We start from the raw sequence: 26,582 nt of genomic DNA on the forward strand, positions 1-26,582 counted from the left end.
AAAACACAGTAGATGACAGAATACAATGTAGGCAACACTTCTATGGGAGGTGCTGCAGATGGCACCAGTTCAATATTCTAGCTCTTGAGTTTTAAAATCTAATTTGAGATTGGGAACTTTGAAAAAAATAAAAAATTCAGGACAGGTTCCCATGCTTTTGCTACTGCAAATAGAGGAGGATCTAAGAATGGGTCTGTCTACTGGGTGTCCCTTACCTTCATGGTCAAATAGCAGTGGTGGGAGTCTGCAGATGTTAGTCCTTTTGTATTGAGCTAGAGTACCTTGGATATTAAGCTAGAGTGTTTTGGAGGGGTATCTAAAAAGTAGCAATTAGTGACTGACTCAACTCTAAGATCTGTAAAAATTTAGCAGAACACTCAGCCTACTTCCTATATTTGACAAACCTTCTGTATTCCTTATCAAGACTGCTGGCAGAAGTAGAGCCTCATATTTAAAAATGCCTTTCCTTATTCACACTGATAATTTGAAAAAAGAAAAGCCCACACTGCTCACACATTCCATGCTCTTGTTGTTAAGTACAAGTTGCAACAATTCAAATGACCCTGGGACACCCTCCATCTAATGACGGTTCATTTTGGAAGGTATATATACCCTCTCTCTGGCATGAGAGGAAATCAAGTAATACTTGATATTTTAAACAACAGGGTAACACAAGAAAGAAACGGAGGAGTTTACTGGTTAAAGAGGTTTTTTGTTTTTTGTTTTTTAACGGAAATTTCTTTTCTTAAAATTAACATCTAATGTATTATTTGTTTCAGGGGTACAGGTCTGTGCATCATCAGTCTTACACAATTCACAACATTCACTGTAGCACATACCCTCACCAATGTCCATCACTCAGCCACCCATCTCTCCCAACCCCCTTCCCTCTACACAGAGGTAATGCTAAAATAAAATCTGTATCGGTATTTAGAAATCAAATTCATAAACATATAAACAATTAAACATTTCTAGAAAATTCCAAAGGATAGCTATGAAAACAAAATAAACTTAACATTTGCATAATTATCTACATAATTTGGTGAAAGTCTTTAGCAAACAAACAAATGTTGGAGCTGGAATTTCTCAATTTAATTCAAAACACTGGGTACATTACATTTTAATATATTTATTTATTTATTTTTTTAAGTCACAGATGATCACTGTAGAAATTTTAAAACCTAATAAAATACATAGGAAGAAAAAAATCCTTCATCATGCCAAGACCCAAAGGTACCATTAACATGCTAATATGTTCCCTCCATGTTGTTTTTCTTGGCAAAATACAAATAACTATAGATGTATTTCATTTTAAAAAAATAAGGTCAAACTGGAAAACAGTCAAGTAAACAGACAGATACAGACAACAGCTACAATCTTTATAATCTTTAGGTGTCGGGTGTTACACACTTCATATGTGTTTCCTCATCAATCTTTGTGATGACCGCATAAAACAAGCAACCGTGTTATCTCTGTTTTACAGACAAGGAAGCACAAGGTATTAAATATTGTCTATTAGACTCCAAAGTATCCTCTGTTAGACTATAAAATCCTCTAAGGCAAGGAACAAAGGAAAAAAGAGACAAACCAAAAAAGAGACTCCTAACTACAGAGAACAAACTGATGGTTACCAGAGTTATGGTGGGTGGGGGGATGGGCAATACAAGTGATGGGGATGAAGGGGGCATTTGTCGTGATGAGCACTGAGTAACATATGGAAGTGTTGAATCACTTGTACACCTGTAATTAATATAACATTGTACTTTAACTATACTAGAATTACGGTTTTTAGGAAAATTTATTAAGGCAAGGCCTGACTGCTCACCTGACTTCCCACTTTCCTTCTACTGCACAATTTGATCACACGTTCCACAGTCAATCACTGAAAATCTGATATTAAAAGGTCAGTTAGAAGAGGAAAACAGGGTTTTCTTGTGCAGTAGATGGAATTATTGTTCTCAGTTCTTTATTTCCTCACAACCCTGCCCCACTGATTTTGGGGTTGGTCATATGACTGGTTTTCACTAAAAGAATTTGGTGGAAGTAGGAGTGTTTCAGGAAGGACTCAAGGTCTTCAGAGTCAGAGAGGATTGTGTTTATCCTTTGGATTTCCTGTCACTGCCATGGGAGAGGAGCCTCAGGTAGGTTCGTGCTGCATCAAAGAGAGTATAGAGAACAGAAAAAATCATCTGAACCTAATGATAAGTGAAAAAAAAAAAAGGCCAGATTCAAAAAAGGATAGCAGTATAAATTTATTATTTTTTAATTATGTTTGGTTAGCTGCTGTGTAGCACTTCAGTTTTCGATGTAGTGTTCAATGATTCGTTAGTTGTACATAATACTGTTACAATACAAATTTATTTATATAAAATTATACTTTTTACTAATCAAAGTGTATTAAGTCAGAGCCAAGGGGTGGGTCTCATCCTTCATCCTTCTTGTCCCATTACTCTGTTCTCTTTGTCTTCATAGTTCACGTCACTCTTTTAATTAACTTTACTCATTTGTTGACTTACCTATTGTCACCTCTTGTCAACCTCTAATCTTAATAGAATAAACGTTCCATATCAGTATCATCCTTGACTGTTCTCACAGATGTCAAGTGTGGTTCAAGGGTGCTATATTTGTAGACTTCTCTGATTGTTAATGTAAGTTTGTCTAGAATGGAGATGTAAGATGTATGACCATATAAAAGCCTGGGAGCACCAGCTCCAGTCATGGTCTTTAATTCTGTCGGGTCTTACTCATGCCAAGAGTGCAATGCGCAGCTGCATGCCCTCAGAGGGAAGTCATCTCCCTACCAGGTTGGAACCCCACCAATATGCCTTTCTTTTCCACCAGTTCAGCCTCATATCTGTTGAGTTTCACGTATCAGCTCTGCCAGTTGGAACCACATAGTGAGTAGAGGCAGTTATGATCTCTCCCAATTGATCTAAAACCCACTAAAAGGCTACTTGTTTCTGAAATTTTTAAGTTTCAAAGCTCAACACTATATAAAACTTTGTAAATTAGATTTGATAGAAAATCAAGTGTACGTTGGACTCTGGAGTACATATTCAAACAGAACATGAAGGATTAGTGTTGGTAATGAAATCATATGGTTATTAGCAACAGAAAAATAATTATTATGACTATTACTAGAAATATATAGCTTTCAAGTGTCCTGAACAGGTAGCGATATGTGTGTGGCATGGGCAGAAAAAGCTGATGAGTGGGGATGTACTAATTTGTTCCTGTTGCCACACTGGATAATAATGTAGCTAAAAATAGACCCTAAGACAGTTGACTTCTTTACAGTGTGATTTTAGCTACTTAGATAAAAATGCTAATATGCCTAAAGGTGTAAAGTTTTCCAAAATTAAGAATCATTGTACCAAGTCTGTATTGCAATCTACTACCTACAGATTTATATTACAGACACGTAACATTAAAACCAAATACCGTAATACCTCCAAGGCTCTTCTATAAATTATAAGAAAATTGGTAAGAGAAGTCTAATAGTTATGTCACTGTAATCTTTAAAAGAAAATAAATTTCCTTCACAATATATACAAATATCAAGTCATTACGCTGTGCAGCTGGAACCAATATAATGCTATATGTCAGTTATATTTATTTATTGAGGTATAACTCAATAAAAATTTTAAAAATAAAATAAATAAATAAATTTCTAATTTGGAACATTTTTTTATAGCAACTATATTAGCTTTCTCTTAATAGATTCACAAAAAGTTGCGAAGATAGTAGGGAGAATTCTCCTACTCCCCACATCCAGTTTCCTCAGCTGTTACTATCCTGCATGAGTATGACACTCTTATTTTAACTACGGAACCAATATGAATATATTATTCCAAACTAATGTCCATACTTTATTTTAACCTGGTCTCCTTTTATGTCCCAGGATCCCATCTAGGATACTACACTACACTTGGTCTTCGTGTCTCCTTGGCGTACTTCTCTACTATGAATGTTTGTTAACACTTTCCTTGTTTTTGATGACCTTGACAGTTTAGAGAAGTACTATTCCAGCACTTTGTAAAATACCCCTTAATTTGGGTTTCCTCAATGATATTCTCATGACTAGACTGAATCATCAATTGGAGGTAGGAAGACCACAAGCTGAAGCGTCATCTTCATGATAGCATATAAAGGTTATATACCATCATTGTAACTTAATCCTGACACATTGACCTTGATCACCTGACTCAGGTAATGGTTATCAAATTTCACCAATGTAAAGTTACTATTTCTTCCCCTTTCCATAATGTTCTCCTTTGGAAGGCAGTCGCCATGCAAAGCCATACGTAAAGGCTGGAGTTATGTTCTACCCTACTGAGGGGGCATTTTCTGCATAAATTATTTAGAATTCTGTATGGGAGATTTGTCTATTCTCTCCCATTTTTAAAGTTTATTTAATCATTTAATTATATCAGTGTGAGTTCACGGATATTTATTTTACATTCTGTACTATAATACAAATACTACGTTATTTATTTCGTTGCTCAAATGGTTCCAGCATAGACACTGAAAGCTCTTTCAGTTGGTTGTGGTATACCTTTGACATACCCTCATTTTTATGTTTGTTTTGAGTACCTCTTTACTGCTGGGAACTACAAAATGGCCCAGGCTCACCTTGAAAATCCCCTACCAGGGCACCTGGGTGGCTCAGTGGATTAAAGCCTCTGCTTTCTGCTCAGGTCATGATCCCAGGGTCCTGGGATCAAGCCCCACACTGGGCTGTCTGCTCAGCAGGAGGCCTGCTTCCCTTCCTCTCTCTCTGCCTGCCTCTCTGCCTACATGTGATCTCTGTCAAATAAATTTTAAAAAAAAGAAAGAAAGAAAGAAAGAAAGAAAGAAAGAAAGAAAGAAAGAAAGAAAGAAAGAAAGAAAATCCCCTACCACATCCAGAATCAGAAATTTCTCCAAGAAGCTCTGGTTCCTTTTATTGGAGAATAGTCTTAGAAATCAACATCTGGGGGTGCCTGGGTGGCTCCGTGGGTTAAAGCTGCTGCCTTCAGCTCAAGGTCATGATCCTGGGGTCCTGGGATCCCCAGTCCCGCAACAGGGTCTCTGCTCAGCAGGGAGCCTGCTTCCTCCTCTTTCTCTGCCTGCCTCTCTGCCTAGTTGTGATCTCTGTCTGTCAAATAAATAAATAAAATCTTAAAAGAAAAAAGAAATCAACATCTGGGTACTGGGTATGTTTGCTTCTAGGTTCTGTTAGTGGGCAAGCTGAGAATGTCTACTAACTTCTGGATGAATACGTATCAATAATTGTTTCTCTATTACTCCATCAGCATCTGTACTTAACAATGTTTCACACTGATGTCTCATTTAGCATCACATGACTCATTTTAGTTTTATTCCTTGATTATCTATAACAAATAAAAGATCAGGAGACTATGGACTGAATGTTAAGAAAATGACTTTATTAGAGCTATAAAGGCTTAGAAATAGAGTCCTGATTCTTTATGTGGTTCCAAGTATAATTTTTCCTACTCTGAAACATCACATCATCTATCCGAAATTCCTACCATGCAACACCATATTCCAGTAATTCATCAAACAATCACTAAAAACTGTATTTTAAAATTAAATGAGGATCAATCTGGCCAAGTTGATCTTGCACACAAAGCTGCTACAATTCTTGCTTTTTCTTGGGATGGATTATACAGTTGGTATAACCGAAGAAGAGAATTTGGGCAGCCTTACTCTGTATTTTATCTACTTTCTAGTGCTTCCTTGGTGAGAATTCTTTCTGAAAAGACTCACGGCTTCTTGGGTACTGAATGACCTTTTGCTAAGCTGGAATACTGGAGGACGAACGTCCAATCATCTGACACAGAAAAATAACTAAGCCCTGGTCTCCGCTCACAAGGAGATAAAACATAGTGTCTCATTTGCCTTCTATTGCTTCTCAATACGTAAATCTCGTCTTGAAATTATGGTGTTGAAAACACTTAATATTAATAAAGCATTTTTCCCCTGAATGAATGCATACTCTTTTATGACTGTGGCTACCATTTAAAATATTACCCGCCTTGTCTCCCCAGATTTTAAGGCTAGGCCAGTACCTTACCCCTAGGGAAGTTGAATGAATTTATGTTTTCCTTTAAAAACATTTGAATTTACTAGAGAAAAATGGAGGCAGCTGTTACCACCATGTTCATTACTGATTTAAAACTACACATTTAGGAATTTTAGGTTTTGCAATTACTCCATATTTTTCCTTCTTAAAGCAATAGAACACATAAAAATAAATCAGGGAAATTTGCAACAACAGGAAGGGACCTTGAGAATATTATCTAAGTGAAGTAAGTCAGAATAAGACCAGTACCGTACAATCTCACTTGTATATGGAATCTTAAAAAACAAGCATAAACCCAAAACACAAGCTCAGACATACAGAGAACAGATCAGTGGCTGCTGGGAAGGAGGAGGGTAGAGAAAGAGTAGGTGAAATGGATAATGGGAGTCAAAACATATAAATGTCCAGTCATAAGTAAGTCCTGGGGTACATTGTGCAGGATGGCGACTATAGTTAATAACATTGTATTGCATACTTGGAAGTTGCTAAGAGAGGAGATCTTAAAACTTATCGCAAGAAAAGAAAATTCTGTAACCGTGTATGGTGATGGATGTTAACTAGACTTCCTATGGTGATCAATTCAGAACATACACAAATACTAAATTCTTTTATTGTACACCTGAAATTGACATAATGGTGTATGTTCATTAGGTAAATCTGTAACTTAGGCTACAGAGTATAGGAATGACTTGATTTGAACTTCTCAATCCTCCATCGCACCTGCAAGTTGTGTTGGTAACTGTTGATGAGCGGCCATGAGAAAGGAAAAAAAGATCCCTGATTCATAGTGTTTGCCAATTTCAGTGGGGTACAAACTCCCAGGGCCAAATTCAAACTGTCAGTGTGATATCACTGAGCAGAGATGGGGGCTGAGATCTAGAGCAATACATTATTATACTGCATTTCTGCTATTCAGATATAATAACTGCAAATAACCCTGAGAATGCAGATAATAATAAAAATAGCCAGGAAGTGATGGGTTTTTAGTAATGTTAGCTTTTTTGGTCAAGGAAATGTATTTCTTTCTCAGTTTATGTAATTTCATAGTTGTGTTTAACAACTGGTGTAAGCTAGTAAAAGCCAGCTCAAAATACTAACACCTACAGGGAAAACTTTGTTTACTTTATTGCCCAGGATTCAAATGACTTTGACTTTGGGGGAAACAATCAACTTCTGGGAAAGTGGGAGTGGCTGGAGGGCAACAATGGCCCAAATGCTCTACCTTCCTTGTATCCACACCATTTTGCAATATATTTGCAGCATGCATTTCCCCAGCCTTCAATCTCAGCTGACTTTGGGACTTGCTGTGGGCTCAAGAATGGGACATAACTGACAATATGCCTATTGAGAATCCAAACCTCCAGGGTCCTTATGTGCTGAAAGTCTCTCTCCACCTGTCTGCTTTCATCTTGAGAATACTCCCAACCTTCTGCTCTCATGCCCTTACTCCAGCAGGAGAACAGGTCCTGAGCTAGACTGACTTTGAGGGAGTGGGATGCAAGACACACAGAGAAGGCTGGGTTAGACCAGATCAGTCTAGAGCCAAGGGAGTCCAAAGCATGTGAGAGAGCCCAGTCAAAACCAGCAGAGCACCTTCACCAACCCACAGCTGACCACAGACACACAAGAGAAGCAAGCCTAAACCAAAGAACCAAAGAGCTGATCCACAGGTTCAACAGGAATGACAGATGTTTACTGTTTCATGTCCTTGTGTCGGGAGAGGTTAGGTAGAGCTTGAGAGTAAAGCTGATTTCTGCCTTCCATACCGAGCCCGAAGCAAAAATCATTAACATTTGAACATTTGTTGAAAGCAAGTGAAGAGCTCCTGAAAATATCAGAGGAAATCATGCTGTCAGGTAAAAATTAAAGGTTGAGAGAGAGCTACTGCTGTTTTTGTTAATCTGGATACGTGTGTCTTTCAAGAATTGTGGTCTGTAGATGGCTTAGATCCCAAATCCTAGTTCTAGTCAGCAAGAATTCTGCTATTTTAAATAGAGAATCATAGTTCCAAAACATTCTTAATAGGTTTTATGGATTCAACACTTGTGAATTCATCTTGGAAGAATGAAGATTTGCTTTTTAAAAAATATACCACTGGTAAATACTGATATTTCCGGATGATTTAAAGGATCTTTATATTTTTATTTTTATTATTTTTTTAAGATTTTATTTATTTATTTGACAGAGATCACAAGTTGGCAAAGAGGCAGGCAGAGAGAGAGGAGAAAGCAGGCTCCCCACTGAGCAGAGAGCCCAATGCAGGGCTTGATCCCAGGACCCTGGGATCATGACCTGAGCCGAAGGCAAAGGCTTTAACCCACTGAGACACCCAGGCACCCCAAGGATCTTTATATTTTTAAAATTAGAATCTTCAAATCACAGAATGCTACTCTAGCCACTATATAAAAGACTGCCAACTGAAGTATGGAATCAAATGGCTTCAATGTCTTGAAATGTATCATATCCCTGAGTAGCAGTAGAAATGATATAACAGTCAGGGAAATATTTCATCCATACTTTTTTAGTGCAACAAGTATTTTATTTTATTACACACAAAAAAAGATTTATTTGTTCATATTTATATATGTCAAATTGTGTTCCACAAGCCATTCATCTCTTAATTATCAGATATGTGTGTTGGGGATATTCTCTGTTAAAAACAAAGGTCCCTGAGATCCACACAGTTCTTCTCTTCTTTTTTTTAATGATTATGTTCAGTTAGCCACTATATAGTGCATCATTAGTTTCTGATATGGTCAATGATAAATCAATTGTGTATAACACCCAGTGCTCATCACAACACATGCCCTCCTTAGCACCCATCACATTCTTACCCTGTCTCTCCCACACACCTCCCCTTGGAAAGTCGCCAGAGAACAAAAGCAGTAAGTATTTCTTTTTAAAATTTTATTTATTTATTTGACACAGAGAGATCACAATTAGGCAGAGAGGCAGGCAGAGAGGTAGAGGGGGAAGCAGGCTCCCCGCAGAGCAGAGAGCCAGATGCGGGGCTCGATCCCAGAACCCTGGGATCATTACCCGAGCTGAAGGCAGAGGCTTTAACCCACCAATCCACCTAGGCACCCCAGCAGTAAGTATTTTAAAGAGCATAACGAATATGATCTTATTCATGGGATACAGTTTCTTACCCTGAGGAGGCTCCGAAAGGAAAGCAAAATAAGTGACAAGGAATTTTAATTTATCTCATGAAGATTAATATGGCCTAAGTTTTAAAATAAAGATTGTGATTGGAAAGAAATTCAAATATCAAAAGGCAAAAATCCTGAAATACTGAAGGTCCCTTCTGTGGTTGAATCTTTGTGGATTTTTTTTTTTTTTTTTTTAAGATTTCTTTGAGAGAGACACACACACACAGTGAGAGGGGGAGCACAAGCAGGAGCAGTGGGAGAGGGAGATGCAGACTTCCTGCTGAGCAAGGAGCCTGATGTGGGACTTGATCCCAGGACTCCAGGATCATGACCTGGATGGAAGGCAGACGCTTAACGACTGAGCCACCCAGAAGCCCCGAATCTTTGTGGATTCTTATTCACAATCCTGCTAGGGTATATTTCTTGAGAAACCAAAAGTAGCTTTTCTAGCCAGGAACAAAAGTGAGGAGGTTTTATCACCAAGAGAAATAGGTGTTGTGGGGAAAATTTAGAATCACATAATAAACCCAAGAGAGATTAGAACCTTCAAGGAGCTTGATATCCAGTTTCTTTGAGGAGTAAGGTGAAAAGAAAGGAAGAAATGAAGTGCAAAATAAGGTTGGGAACTGTCCCTTTTATCTCCTACACCAGGTATTTTTGTTTTTGTTTTTGTTTTTATTTTTAAATCAGCACCAGGAGATGTGTTTTACACAGAAAAGTGCAAGCCATTTGACAAACCAGGCAAAATTGGGATTGGTTAAAAACAGTCTCAGGACAGAAGGAGCCTAGGAACAGATTTTGAATAAATGAAATTATAGATAGCCCCATTGTTCCCAATTAATGAGAAAGAAATGGTCCTAATTTCCAAAAGAATGGACATTCAAGGGGCACCTGGGTCGCTCAGTGGGTTAAAGCCTCTACCTTTGGCTCAGCTCATGATCCGAGGGTCCTGGGATCGAGCCTCACGTCGGGATCTCTGTTCCACAGGGAGCCTGCTTCCTCCTCTCTGTCTGCCTGCCTCTCTGCCTACTTGTGATCTCTCTCTCTCTGTGTGTGTCAAATAAATAAATAAAATATTTAAAAATAAAAAAAAGAAAAATGGACATTCAAATATCACGTTAAAACATGCACCTGGGTGGCTCAGTTGGTTAAGAGTCTGCCTTTGTCTCAGGTCACGACCAGAGCATCCTGAGAACCAGCCAAGGCTGGCTCCCTGCTCAGTGCGGATCCTGCTTTTCCCTCCTGCTGCTCTTGTGCTCTCTCTCTCTCTCTCTCTCTCACTCTCAAATGAATAGATACAATCTTTAAAATAATTAATAAATAAAAATAAGACATGTATAAGTGAGTTACTAGTGTCCCAGTCCCAGTCGCCAAATACTACTGGATGTCCACAGGCATAATTATTGTACAAGCTAAATAAAGTTAAGCTTCAAAAAGAAGCTTAGATTGGCTCCTGACATCTGGAGCAGTCACCTGGGCAATGTACTTCCCGTCTCATTTCTGATTATCTATCAAGAATCCATTTACATGTTACCTTGGCCGTGAAGCCTGGACATTTCTGCCACCCCAGCTCCCAGCCCACTAAACAAAATTAAAATCTTGTTATTTCCTGGGGCGTCTGGGTGACTCAGTTGGCTAAACATCTGCCTTTGGCTCAGGTCATGCATGATCTTGGGTCCTGGGATCGAGTCCCAAGTAGGGGCTCCCTGCTCAGTGGGAGCCTGCTTCTTCCTCTCATTCCCCGCCTTACCACTGTCTCACTTTCTCTCTCTCTCAAACAAACAAACAAACAAACAAACAAAAACTTCTAAAAAATAACTAAAATCTTGTTATTCCCAAGCATTTCCTTGGCATTCCAATTGTATCATTTACCACCTTTGACTGTGAATTACAGACATTTGTGTACTATCTGTGGCTTTCCTATTTCAAGTATAAGAACTGTGAAAGCAAGGATTTGTTTTATTTCTTTTTACATCATTTGGGACAAAGACACAGGAATTTTCCTATGTAAGATGTTCAATATTTTTGTGGAATTAATTAGTTTCAATTCACAAACAGCTTAGAATCTAATAAAATGACAACATATACAATACTGATTAATGTTTCGCCCAACCATGAGGGATGAGAATGTTACCAGATCACCAAAATACATAAACTTCAAAAAAAAGATAAAACAGATGTAAAACTTAGAGACAAGACAAAATTTCACTTCTTACACAAGGTATGTTGTATGCTTGCTAGAATGAAGACACTCCACTTGAAAATATTACCAAAAGATTCAGTGAAGTTCTTGAATATATAAGAATAAATTAAAAATTAGTTTTCCTTAATTAAATACAAGGCACTTAAAATTATAAATGAAATATTTACTTAGAACTGTGTCAGTGATGGAACATCCACGAAAACTTAACTTTAAATGTGTGAGATCTATATGATGAAAAATTTAAAACAGTAAGGGGGGATGTAAAAGACAACCAGGATACAAATAAAGATGTACTCTCTCCTTAGATGGAAATACCCTGTATGCTAAACATATAAACTGTCACTATAATAATCAAAGCATAGAGAGTAGAGACTTGGTAATGGTGACGGGTTTGTCGGAGCACCATAACATGGTGTGGGAAGTGAAGACAAATCAGATGCCTAATGCAGTACAGAAACTCCTGCTGGTGATGGACAAGCGCGCTTCAGGCATGAACGACTCATTGGAGTTGCTGCAGTGTAATGAAAACTTGCCCTCCTCGCCTGGATACAACTCCTGTGACGAGCACATGGAGCTTGATGACCTCCCTGAACTTCAGGCTGTTCAGAGTGACCCTACCCAATCTGCCATATACCAGCTAAGTTCAGATGTTTCACATCAAGAATATCCAAGACCATCTTGGAACCAAAATACCTCAGACATATCAGAAAATACTTATGGTGAAAATGAGGTGGATTGGCTGACTGAATTAGCAAATATCGCCACCAGCCCTCAGAGCCCACTTATGCAGTGCTCGTTCTACAACAGATCATCTCCTGTACACATCATAGCTACTAGCAAAAGTTTACATTCCTATGCACGCCCTCCACCCGTGTCCTCTTCTAAGAGCGAGCCAGCCTTCCCTCATCATCACTGGAAGGAGGAAACACCAGTCAGACACGAAAGGGCAAATAGTGAGTCAGAATCTGGCATTTTCTGCATGTCCTCCCTCTCTGATGATGATGATTTGGGCTGGTGCAATTCCTGGCCTTCAACTGCTTGGCACTGTTTTCTGAAAGGCACACGACTGTGCTTTCATAAGGGAAGCAATAAGGAATGGCAGGATGTTGAAGATTTTGCTAGATCCGAAGGCTGTGATAATGAGGAGGATCTCCAAGTGGGCACTCACAAGGGCTATGGTTCTGATGGTCTAAAGTTGTTATCACATGAAGAAAGTGTATCATTTGGCGAGTCTGTACTGAAGTTGACTTTTGATCCCGGTACAGTGGAAGATGGCTTACTTACTGTAGAGTGTAAGCTGGACCACCCTTTCTATGTTAAAAATAAAGGTTGGTCATCGTTTTACCCAAGCTTGACTGTGGTACAGCATGGCATTCCATGTTGTGAAATTCATATTGGTGATGTATGTCTACCTCCTGGACACCCCGATGCCATTAATTTTGATGATTCAGGTGTTTTTGATACATTTAAAAGCTATGACTTCACACCTATGGATTCTTCCGCAGTCTATGTGTTAAGTAGTATGGCTCGTCAGCGTCGTGCATCTTTGTCTTGTGGAGGGCCTGGAGGTCAAGACTTTGCAAGATCTGGACTCAGTAAAAACTGTGGCTCACCAGGATCATCACAGCTCTCTTCCAATTCCTTGTATGCTAAAGCTGTCAAAACCCACAGCTCAGGGACTGTGAGTGCCACTTCTCCTAACAAGTGCAAAAGACCAATGAATGCCTTCATGCTTTTTGCCAAAAAATACAGAGTTGAATATACTCAGATGTATCCAGGGAAAGATAACAGAGCCATAAGCGTGATCCTCGGCGACAGGTGGAAGAAAATGAAGAATGAAGAGAGAAGGATGTATACGTTGGAAGCAAAGGCTTTGGCTGAAGAACAAAAACGCCTAAATCCTGACTGTTGGAAAAGGAAAAGAACCAATTCAGGCTCGCAGCAGCATTAAGCCAGGATGTGCTTACGTTCTTAAGTCTGTAGTTGCAGAAATACTGTTGACGGAGGGACTTAAGAAGATCAAGGTGTCACCATTTGTCCTGAATTTGTGTCACCATAAGATACTGATAGCATTGAGTCTTGAAATGATTTAATAATATGAGTGAGGATTTGCTTTCTCCATTAGAGCATTAAGTAAGCTAAAACTACCAACATTGTAAACCAAATTGCCTTATTTTTCTTCCAAACTTCATATATGTCTATCAGGTAATATAGGCTTGAAAATTGATATCCTGTGGTGCTAAAGTACAGTAGAAAGAGAGGAGAGTGTATACATGTTTTATTTTAAATTGTACAAAGGGGGAATTTAAAAATATGTAACTGCTGTTTATACATTGGCTCCTTACTGCTTATTAATCTGTAATGTACACATAGTGGTAGGCAACAGAGCCGGGAGCTGGCCTTTCCTCGAGCAACCACCGCATGGCCCAGCCTCTGTGCCAAACCCGGGAGCTCCTCGTCCGGCCGGGGCCGCGAGGCTCCCAGAACGCGGCCGGTGCGCGGTGTCGGCGTCCCAGCACGCACACCGCCTGCCACAGGGCTTCCCGGGCACGCCGGGCGGCAGCACCCCCCAGGACTTCGGGCGGAGGCCTCGCGCAGGGCCCGGTCAAGCTAGTTAATAGCATTGGGATATAGTCACTGTCATGGTGCTGTTAACAGTTGACACCATTGTATTGTTTAACTTTGTGTTCTGTATCTCCTCAGCCACATATCTTAAATATCTCATTTGTCATCCTATGTGTATGGTGGGGGCAGACTTTGCACTTACTGCAGTGCGACACGTGCACTTTACTTTCCCGCCAGCTGTCTGAGGTGAGAGCGCACACGCTTTTGCTCTGAGCTACAATCATGGCTTTTCATGTTACTTACCAAGTGGTGTTTCTGATTAGGAATCACAGCTGTAAAATTGATTTCAGTTCATTATACTTCTTCATGATGTTGCCCCTAAATTTTGCACACTATATTCTTGTATATTATTTCAAATAAAATAGAAAAAAAAAAAAAAAACCATAGAGAGTAAGACCAATAAAAAAATCAACAGAATTTTTAGAAAAATAATATATGTATATTATAGAATAATAAAAATTGTCTCTCAAATCATATGAAAATACAAATAAATGGAAGGAAAAATTAATGACGATTATCTCTACCAAATAATAATATATATTATAAATACATATAAATATAATATATACTATAAAGCTATTACAACTAGTCTAAAATATATAGAAAAATCAATGAGAACAGAAATACAAAAGAACTTTCCACATGTAATCAAGATAAAATTTCAAATCAGTGAGGAAAAAGATGGATTATACCATAATTAATGTTGGCACCTAGGCCACCATCTAGAATCAAATAAAGCTAATACTGTAGTAAACATTACCAGCACACTAATCTTTGGTTCTCCCTTTCTTCCCTAGGTATTTCCTGACTCCCTTACAATTAGACTGGGTGATGTGATAGATCTGGCCAATGAAATGGAACCAGAAGAAATATGTATTTTTTCTGGGCTGATGCGTTGAAAAATTCCTGCTAGCTGTCCAATTGTTGCTCTCTTCTCCCACCACAGGAAATGCAAAGGTCTCTCATTAGGATGTCATACATAGCCCATGTTAGAAACAGACTATTTTGCTGAGGGTAGCTTGGAACTTTTTTCAAACCTTCAGCAGGCTGTTTGAATGTATTTTAATGTATTATTCCACTGACATTGAAGGGGTTTTTGGTCACCATGGACTACCTTAGCCTGTCCTGACAAATAAAGATCCCTTTGTTACTGTCGTAAAATAAGGTCCAGATGGTTCAAAGACATGATCATAACAATTAAAACATAAAACCACTGGAAGAAATCACAAAATTATCTTTATTATTTTATTATTATTATTATTATTAGCTCAGGAGGAAAGGCTCCTCTCCACTCATAACTGAAGAAATATAAATTTAAAGAGTAATTTAAATTATTTTATATTTATAATTATTTATATTTTATATTTATATCAGATTTCCAACACTCAAAAGATGGTTAATGAAACATGATGTTGGCGACAGTGGAACAAACAGGTGATTCTGAACGCTAACGCTGGAAGTGTAACTTGATACCACCTCTTTGTAGAGCAATTTGGTAATATATCCCATAATTTAAAATGCACATACATTTGGATGCAGAAATGTCAGTCATAGGAAATTCAAATATAGCCATCTTATGCCCAAAGATGTATTTAGTAAGTATATATTGAAGCATTGTTTGGAGCAGCAAAATGGGAAATAATAAAGTTATCTGTTAAGAGGCAGCTCAATAAATAAATGTTGGTGCATCTATAAAATCAAATAGTCTACAGTCTATAAAAAGAGAATGAAGTGGACCCATGTGTACTAATACAGTACAGTTAGAGGCATATTGTTGATTAAATGGTATTTGATAGTATGAATCAAAAAAAGTTTTTAATGGGCTGGTATATGCATAGGCTTTATGGAAAATGAAAAAGGAATGCAAATAGGAATAAGAATAGGACTATGAATTGCTGCCTCTGAGAAAGAAACCAAGAAAAATGGGCCTGAGAGGATACACTTTTTAATGATACCTTTAACACCACCAGAATTTATTTTTTATTAGATGTATGAATTCCTTTTTTTTAAATAAAAATAATTTAAATACATTAAACTAGCACAATTCCACTGCTACCCCAATAGCTAATATCATTTGAATTTTCACATCCCAAAGGTCATAAAATGGCAAAAATGATCATGTTCCCAGTAATCACTGTCAAGAAAATTTCTGTCTCAAAGAGGAGTATAGACAAGTCACAGACAGTTGCTTCTCCTGACATTCATTTAAAAGAAAAACTTACTCAACTTGGAACATCATTCCAACAGTTAGGAAGTGAAACTGACAGCTCTCACCTCTCTTAGATAAAAATCCAATCAGAAAATGTGACACTTTTCACCCACATAATGCAGCTAAGGTGTTTCCCTGCGCCTCAAGCAGCTGAGGAGGTAAGAAAACTTCTGACATTATGTAAGATTTCTATCCCATAAAACTGGTAGACTTAAAAGCACAGGGCAAATGCAGCACTAATCTGCTCCCACGTGTTTTATGGCTATTTAAAGGGCCTGTTAATATGAATAATGCACCGGAGTTATTTTTATATGAAGTATGCTCAGAAATTACAGAATGAACAACTCAATGGCACAGATTTCTAAGAACCAAATTTATAAGATAGAGTAACCGCAGTGCTCTTCTCTTATTTTTATTTCCTGAGCCTTGTGATTAAATTTATAAGATAATGTCAGTTGCTTAACTGATAATGATTCTGTTTATTATTTTCTAGGATTTACTACTTACTATTTTCTAGAATTTTTTAAAAGGAAATTTAAAAAAATACACTTTTGTAAAATCAGCAAATGGCATACGGTGGCTATATAGGTAGCTATAGATACATGTTTTTATATTATATATATATATATATATATATATATATATATATTATTTTATATATATACATAATAAAAATTGCCTTAGGAAAAAATAAATTTTTCCCTGGGCGAGGGCTGTTAAGAGGAAAGGAAAGAATAGTATTGAGATCAAACTTTGGTATATATAATGGGTTAATAAAAATTATAACTTCTTGGGTTTTTTGTTTGTTATTCTGGAATAGAAATGCATTTTTCCTAATAGAACTAGAATTTAAAGCATTCTAATAGATGTTAATAGTGAGACTGAACAATGAAATAGAATAAATAGTCCAGAAATATACCTAGGTACATAGGGAAAGGTTGTATATGAAAAAGGTGGTATCTTAAATTACTAGGACAAAAGCTGGACTTTCCAATAAATTGTGCAATAAACAGATTTTTAAAATAAATGGTGTTGGCACAACTGGATAACATGTTGAAAACAGGTGCAATTTGGTTTTTAAATAAATGATATAGGAACACCTAGATATCAGAATAGGATAAAAAGACAGACTTCAAAAAAAAATAGGTACAACATGGGGGGTTAAGGGGGTAGGAGAAGAATAAATGAAACAAGATGGGATTGGGAGGGAGACAAACCATAAGTGACTCTTAATCTCACAAAATAAACTGAGGGTTGCTGAGGGGAGGGGGGTTGGGAGAAGGGGGTGGGGTTATGGACATTGGGGAGGGTATGTGCTATGGTGAGTGCTGTGAAGTGTGCAAACCTGGTGATTCACAGACCTGTACCCCTGGGGATAAAAACATATGTTTATAAAAAATAAAAAAATTAAAAAAAATAGTGTTGTAACAAAAGGCTATCAAGTCAGAAAAAGATAAAATGGGATCCATATCTCACAACATTAAAAAATCCCACATGATCATAAAACCATACTTGAGGAAAACTGTGGGTGAATTTCTTGATAAACTAGATATGGAAGAAAGACTTTCTGTGACTCAAAATCCAAAAGCAATAAAAAATATTAATATGTTGACTACATAAAAATACAAACAAAGCTTCCTTGGCAAAGAGCATTAAGGAAATTCAAAAGGCAAAAAAACAAAAAATGAAAACAAAACAAAAACAACAACAACAAAAACCTAGGAAAACATTTTTTGCATTTCAATGACAAATAAGGAACTAATTCTCTTAAAAAGCTCTAAAAAAGTTAAGGGCGAAAAAGACCAAATATAGATAGAAAAAGATGCAAAATACAAGAGCAGAAAGTTGTAGGAAAAAACCATTGCATATATATGTATATACTTTCTTAAACTATGAAAGGATGCTTAATTTCATGCATAGTAAGAGAAACTCATGTTAAAACGATATCCATAGTATTTCTTACCAAATTAACAAAAATAAAAAAGAAACTTGACAATCCACTATGTGGTAAGGCTGAGGGGGTGGGGGCCAATATCATCTCGTATATTGCAGGGGGAATAGAACATGATGATGACAACAAAACAAAAGAGAGTAAATCACCTAGGAAAGAGAAAATAGGAAAATAAACAATCCTCAGAGTGTACCCTAAAACTGGACCTCAGTACCGTAGGTCAGGCATGCATAAAGCTTTGTCTGTTTTTTAAATTCAGCCTCATACAACACAGCAAAGTGCCTAAGAGACCAAATGAACACAGTACAGCACCCCATGCCGGGGAATAATGGGCCGCTGTATAGAAGAACGATAAAGATCTTCAGAACCAATATGGGGTGGTTTTGAGGTTATACTAAGAGAAAAGGCAAGCTGTTAGAGTATAGAGATAGAATGCTACATTTGTGTAAGAAAGATAGGACTGTTTGATACATATATTTTGAGAAAGTGGTATGTCAGATCACTGGGAACAGATGAGATGAGGGGACTGGATAGCTGTGTGTGTGTGTGTGCGTGCGTGCGTCACTATTTTTGCAAACAAAAACACAGAAAGGAAATAACTAGAAGATGGGTAGGAATGGGTGATAGGGATATGGAAGGGAATGAGCCTTCTCTGAGTATTCTTCCACATATAATCTAAGATTTTGAATTACATGAATATTTTACATTCTCAAATGTGTAAATTTAAGGGGCACCTGGGTGGCTCAGTTGGTTATGCCTTCAGCTCAGGTCATGATCTTGGGGTCCTGAGATAGAGCCTCTGTTGGGCTCCCTGTCCAGCAGGGAGCCTATTTCTCCCTCTCCTCCCTGCTTGCCCTCACTCTTGCTATCTGTTTTGCTCTCTCTGTCTCTCGCTCTCAAATAAATAAGTAAAATCTCTTAAAAAAAAAAAAAAGGACATTTAATCAAAAGGATGAAAAACAGTTATCTCTAAAACTGAAGATAGCTATAAATAAAAGAATCCAATTGTATAGCAAATTAGTATAGTTCTATAGGAAGTAATTGATTTTGATATATTAGAAACTATATTCTGAATGATGTTCTAAGAAATAAAGAGAACTCCTAAGAAAGTTTGAGCCTTCACTACTGGATTTGTTATTAGTAACACTAGTATTTTTATTTTAGAATTATTTTGTACATATATTAATGAAGTAAGGAAACAGAATTGCCACTATGAGTAAAAAGAAATACCCACATGGAATCAGAGAAAATGAGGAAGAACCCTAGAACAATAGATTAAATCGAAGTAATCCCACTACTAGGACTATAATTGAAGGAAATAACCACAAAGAAGGAAAACGGTAAATGAAGACAGATACTTGCTTCAGGGTTCCTTACAACAACAAACATAAAAGGGGAATTGTGTCGCTATTCTACAGTAAATAGATGGTAAGTAGTTAATATAATTTCAAATCAATGAATTATTACTCTGCCAAAAACTGATAAATATGAAAAATATTTAACATCCCGGGCTGTGCTTCAGATATGTGAACTTTAATATGTCAAGTATGCAAATACACAGATGAACACTGATCTTTTGGAAGATAAACACATGGCTGGGATTCTCTTTCATATATTTGCAGTTATTCAAGCTCTAAGGCGATTTATTTCGTCTCCAATTTTTTCAAGAACGGTTTTTGTAGTAGCTTCAGATATTGCCAACATTAATGACAGAATAACTTCCATCACTCTCTCCACCTTGTTCTTAAATGGTTCCTTGTGCAAGTTCCCATTTTTGGTGACCTAGTCTTTATTAAGGCAATAATTCAAGACTGGCCCCCCCACATAATTGGTTTCTTCTTCTCAGTCACACAGTCAAAAGGATTTATTTCGAGCCAAAGATGCATAATTCTAGTGTTCCAATGTAGTGTTAGAAATAATAGTGTGTGAAATTTTTGCCACATGCACCTAATACCAACTAATGCTATTAAAGCAATATGTTTTGTCAGGAAAATAAATATTTTGAATGGGATTGGCTTCACCAAGTCCAGATTTCTGCCCTTGAACGAACAATACTACACCTTAATTGTGGCAAAAATGCCATCAAGGTAGTCAGATGATACTCCTGAACTTGTTTCCTTCTACCTCTGCAACTGGATGGTTTTAGATACATGATTTATTGTCTGACATCTTGTTGCCAGAGAAACTAGTTCAGCTCACAAAGACAAGGCACGATTCAGCTCCATATATTAATTTTCTTTTACAAACTTCATGGTTTCTCAATTCATCGTGAATTAAGCATGAATATTGGTAAATTGAAAGCAGAACATTTAAGGACATGATTAAAAGAAGCTTGGTGAATTTCTAGTTACTTGGAATATTTCTAAGAATTTACTTAAAGAATGTGAAAAATATAACCCTGTGAAGTATCAGGGGGAAAATACTGATGGAGCAGAGAATCGATCTATGATGACTTTTTTTGTAATTTACACACTAGAACAATAGTTTTTGGACAACATGAGGGCTCTAGTCACACTTTTACAGTATTTCAAATGCTCCACAGTATCCTTCAAGTAAATTATTTGACTTATGATTTATCAACTGGAACCATGAAATTTTGAGCAGCTAGCCATAAAATTAAACATTGAGTCCAGTTGGTGTTATTTATACAATTGATTCGATATTATTTCCAAAGGTTTTATCAACCACTACTTCATATAAAATATCTATTTTTATTTTAGACATTCTAAGATCGATTCTCTTTTAATATTATGCACTAATATATTTGAAACATTGACTTTAAAACTGTGTGAACATAAAATTTCATTTGCATTATTCAGCTATTCTGCATTCCTCGCCGTATGAGTGGGACAGAACTAATATAAGATCTTAAATTAATTTTATTTAGATTTTCATCTGGTATTTCCTTATACAAGTAAAAATATGTAGATAATGCCTTTTAGTAATCTTTAATCTTCAAACAAAATTGCATGATTGGAATCGACTATTACAGAGTCCCCCCAAAAGAAAACAAATCTCTCTCACTAACCTCTATTTTCAACAGTAAAGATTTACCTATGGCAAAAGTAATCGAGTCAATAGTTAATTTCCCAGATCATCTGCATGTGTAGCAACACATAAAACTTCTTTTTTAACTCTTATTAAATTCACACTCAGGTACCATAAGAATGAAAGTGAATGTAATTCATATACAGCTACCAAATGACTTATATATTTAACTTCAAGTAAAGAGAGTTAAATTTAATTTTTAATTAACATTTGTAAAAAGAAAAATTATGTTTGGCAAGTAATTTTTAAGCTGATATTACAAATCCTAGTAAGGAAAAGCTTAATGTAAAATTTAAACATTATCTTGGTATTTTTGAAATGTGAATGATGAGCAAAGCTCTTTTTTAAAAAAATGATGTGCAAGATCTCACTGAAAGTCAAAACTGAGCCAGAGAGTGAGATGCCTACATAAGAGAAAAAATGATGACTATGGCTGATGCTGCAATGTGTCTAATTTGTCAAATAATGACCCCCAACTGCAAGTCTATTAAAGGTATGAATTCATGACTTCTAGTTTCAGAAATAACGAGAGCTACCATGCACAGAGCCAAGACTATGAAACATATTATGGCCTTTTATTATCACAAAAACCCTAAGAAATAGTATTCTGAACTTCATTTTATGAATGAGGCAAACAAGATATGAAGAAGTGAAATGATTGACTGTGGCAACACAGATAACTTTGGTAGAACCTCTTAACCACTGCTGTCCCTGCCATGTGAGGGGACAGAGCTAAAGACTTCACTTCCAAGGTAGTAAGTCAACTCATGGGAACACTGCTCTACAGAGAACAAGGGAGACGCTATGGCATTTGAAAATTATTGCTCTCCAAGTAACTTCCAGCCACCTTTAATTTAACCTCAACTCGAGCTAAATCTCAACTCAGGATTCTTCCAAGAGAGCCAAGTGGCATCAATGTTATGCAAGTGCAAACAGGCAAAGCCATAGGAAATGGGTCTCCTGAAAGAATTATCCGTGGACCTGGAATTCGACCTTAGCAGTGCACCAGGAACTGAGCCAGTCTGAATACCAAACTATTTTCAGCTACTGTTGAAGCAAATTAAATTCTTGTGTTTTGAATGATATATTGGCAATGCAGATGGCTTTCTGTCAAAGTCAAGGTATAAATTAGGAAGAAAAGACAAAGATTAACAATAATATAGTTTAAAATTAGTAACAATTCACAATGGAGCACAAGATAAAATTTAGCCATATATTATCAAGGAATCTTTATGGAAAGAAAGACCTTTCTGGTTTAGCTCATCCAAGAACTTGATCTTTGAACAACTTTAATAAGGTATCTGCACTATTGTGGGAATAAGCATCACTTTTAAGCTTGTGTTCCAGTCCCAGTATGGAGTGTGATAGACTTCATGAGAACCGACTATGGAAACATTTACCAAAGAGTCAGCAGGACATTAACCCTGTGAGATGCTTGTCAAAGCGCCCACTGTCAAGGAAAAAAAAAGAATGGAAAATGGCCCTAATCCATGACCAGCACATCAGTTTTTGAGACGTTCTATAATAAACAAACAAACAAAAAGAAAAAAAAAACTGGCATCTTCCAAACATATTTGAATGGACAACACTTTTATCTCATAACACCTATTAATATTCCAAGGAATTCACTTGGAGAAATGCTGAGTTACTGTTTAAAAAAAAAAAAAAAAAAAGTATTCTCTGTCCCTGAGAGAGAATAAAGTGACTCTTCACAGGGTTACCCCCACTTATGGTTAACAGTGATCAACAAATTCTTCCAGTGCCATTAGGTCCTAACCCAAAGTCAGTAATTCCTGGAAACAAATGAAAATGTCAAGAAACATCTGGATGATGAAGTACCAAAAGGTACGGAGAATATGTCTTGGTGAGTGAAACTGAAAGGTGAATTCTGATTTATTAGAACCCATGATCCTGTTTCTCAGCTAAAGACTAACAAATATTCTGCTTAATTTGGTTACTCCATTGCCTCAAATATTCATTTCAGCAGTCGTGGAAAATTTCATTTCTGTCATTAACAAAGATGGGTAGGGGCGCCTGGGTGGCTCAGTGGGTTAAGCCGCTGCCTTCGGCTCAGGTCATGATCTCAGCGTCCTGGGATCGAGTTCCGCATCAGGCTCTCTGCTCAGCAGGGAGCCTGCTTGCCTCTCTCTCTCTCTCTCTGCCTGCCTCTCTGTCTACTTGTAATCTCTCTCTGTCAGATAAATAAATAAAATCTTAAAAAAAAAAAAAAAACAAAGATGGGTAAAGTAGCAAATATTTTACTACATTATTTTGACTTTTATTGCTACTTTTTAGGTAAGATCAACACTATTTCTACAGGTACTTGAAATTTCACACTTTTAGACTGCTACGAATGTTGTGTTCACATTCTTTCATTCCTGAACATACTTAGTTTGTGTCAGGTATCACATCCAAAGTCTGCCACGTAGGATTTCACGTTTTTATGGTAAATGGAATAAATGTAAGGATTTTCAGCCATTTCCAATTCGAAGATGACAAAAACAAAATTCGCAGAAAAAATTAACACATACCCTTAAGCTCCTTCCACTCTACTGAGCTGTCTCACAAATTAGTATCACGGTATCACACTTTATGGCTGGGAAAGCCATTTCAAGTATGTATGTTTCTTAATTGTGTCAATAACTCCATAAATATTAACTTCCCTTTCCCAGAACTTTTCTCCTCTTACATCGTGTTTCAAATTGCATTCTAGTTTTTTCCACTGTTGGATCAGTTGTCAAATTGTGTGCCAACTTACTTTAGAGCCTGATCTCAAAAAGAAAACAATTTAAGTTATATAAATCCTTAATTATCTATCAGACTGGCAGAGCACTAAGAAAAAATTGAATAGTGAACCAAAGGCAGATAGTTAAGCACCCATGAGTGAGCTCCCAAAGTGTCCAACACTAAGATTTGGGTCTAGTTACAAACCATAATCCAGCTCATGAGACAACTCTATCCAGAGGAATTACAACTGCACAGAGAAACTAAGAAACCTTCCCAGGATCTCTCAGTTAATACTTGAACTGGGGTTTGAATCTGGATCCCTTTGACCTCAATCCTTGTTCTTCCATTTCAAAATACCATTTCAGTTTTTGCTGCGATGGCTTCATAAGGCAGAGAAAAATGTCAACATGTCCTTAACTGAAAGAAAATTGCTCTAAAATTATTCTGATGGTTGGGAAAATCTATTTAATTGTTTGCAAATTCAGATATTTTTAAAAAAAGAACAGTAAGTCAGTGCAATGGATTGCTGATAGCTCTCTGTGGGCAGGTGTTTGGCTGCAAAGATAAATATGCTTCAACTTCATTTTTATATAGTTAATATATAAAAAATGGATTTTCATGGGTGGGTATAAATAACAGAACTATAAAGTATAAATCTCTCACTCTGAAGCAATCTCTAGTAGAGTATGGAATTTCACTGTAAATAGGTAACACTATCTTGCTTTAGCTACCACCAGGTATCACGTGAGCATCAGTGATACATTTTATTTATTTACTAAAATTCATTCCTGGTGATGGTTAAAATGTATGTGACGTATGCAACAGATGTGAAAGTTGTATTAAGTGTTTTACGTGCATTTTATCACTAAGTCCTTGCAGCCACCAGATAAGCTAAACATGGAGATTACTTCCATAAATTCAGGTGGAGAAACGAAGTCTCAGAGATGCAGAAGAACTTGCTGAGTTACAGCTAGTTATTTGCTTTGAGTCCAGGCCATCTGACCTCAGGGCTTGTGCACTTAATGACTACACTTTATTAAGCATTTACAATGCATAAGGACACCTGTTGGGTGCTCTGGTGTATGAAAAAACGAGCACAAATGTGTTGGTAATAAGACAAAGCAACATATTCTGAAATAAAGGCACTTTTCACAAGCCATAAAGCCTATTTCTGATATGACTTTCACTACCCATTTTATCTACTTTGACAATATTATGATTATAAAAAAAATCTATTTATATTAGATTGCTTTTGAAGTAATCCTACAGCACCACTCCCTATAAAGAAGGAAATCATAAACTTGGTTTTATAATGTAATAAGGAAATAGTATCATAAACTGAACTGTGTTTCCACAAAATTCCTATGTTGAAGTTCTAATCTCCAGGACTTCAGAATGTGACTGTATTTGGGGGTTAAGGTCTTTAAAGAGGTAATTAAGTTAAAATGAAGCTGCGAGGAGGGGCCCTAATCCAATACCACCGGTATCCTTACAGCAAGAGGAAATTAGGACATTGATCAGTATGGACAGTATGTGAGGACAAAGAACGAAGACTGCTATCCAGAAGCCAAGATGGCAGATCGCAGAAGAAAATAACCTTGCTGTTACCTTGATCCATTCTAGCCTCCAGAACTGGGAGGAAATAAATTTCTGTTATTTTAAGCGACCTAGTCTGTGATACTTTGTTATGGCAGTGGGAGGAGATTAATACAAATACCACAATGCATTTTATCTTAAGAAACCAAATCAAGTTCAAGGGAAACTATACCAAAAACCAGTCTTTTTGACAAGCAAGTATTGTAGGAACATTCTCAATACCTTACTGCACAAAATCCCAATTTTTTTTAAAAGATTATTTATTTATTTATTTGACAGATAGAGATCACAAGTAGGCAGAGAGGCAGGTAGAGAGAGAGGAAGGGAAACAGTCTCCCCGCTGAGCAGAGAGCCCGATGTGGGGCTGGTCAGGACCCTGGGATCATGACCTGAGCTGAAGGCAGAGGCTTTAACCAACCGAGCCACCCAGGTGCCCCCAAATCCCTACTTTTAAAAAAAGAAACTATTCATTTAAACTCGTGCTTTTTCCTAGGAGTAACGGTTCTCAAAACCGCTGAACACAGGAATCTCTGGGGAACTCTAAAGAAAACATTGGTGCTCGAGTCCCACACCAGACATTTTAATTTAATTAATCTGGGTGTGGCCTGCACATCAAGATCTTAAAAGCTCCCCAAGTACTTCTCAGATCTCTACATTAGAACCCAAGATTAAAAACCCTTTGGAGGGTGGTTCATGATGCAGAATTAATTCATGAAATAAATATCAGATATATCCACAAGATGGCGTATCATTGCATGTATAAAAACTAAAATTGAGAAAGGCTTTTGACATGTAACTCTATACCATTACATGTAGAAAAAATTGGGTTTAGATTTAGATTCAAATTATATCAGATAGGAGCAATGGCAAAATGGTTCTGAAAAGACTAGCGGTTTAGATAACTCATGTTACTAATCTTGTCTTCAACAAGGGGTCCACTCTGGGCCAAGTGAGAATGCCCACGGCTGCCATGCCCTTGGCCTGCTATT

The 26,582-nt window shown here is 37.0% G+C and overlaps 1 protein-coding gene and 1 pseudogene across 5 annotated transcripts in view; one reads left to right on the forward strand and one right to left on the reverse strand.

The window, feature by feature from the left end:
* The window catches only part of PLCB1 (phospholipase C beta 1), a 679,075-nt gene that overhangs the window by 422,002 nt on the left and 230,491 nt on the right, over positions 1-26,582 (reverse strand). The window lies entirely within an intron of this gene.
* LOC309871123 (HMG box-containing protein 1 pseudogene) lies at positions 11,812-14,443 on the forward strand (annotated as a pseudogene). Its single transcript has one exon. The product of its transcript is annotated as an HMG box-containing protein 1 pseudogene (transcript).

The sequence above is a fragment of the Mustela nivalis genome (genome assembly GCF_964662115.1).
Source record: "Mustela nivalis genome assembly, chromosome: 8".
Lineage (NCBI taxonomy): Eukaryota > Metazoa > Chordata > Mammalia > Carnivora > Mustelidae > Mustela > Mustela nivalis.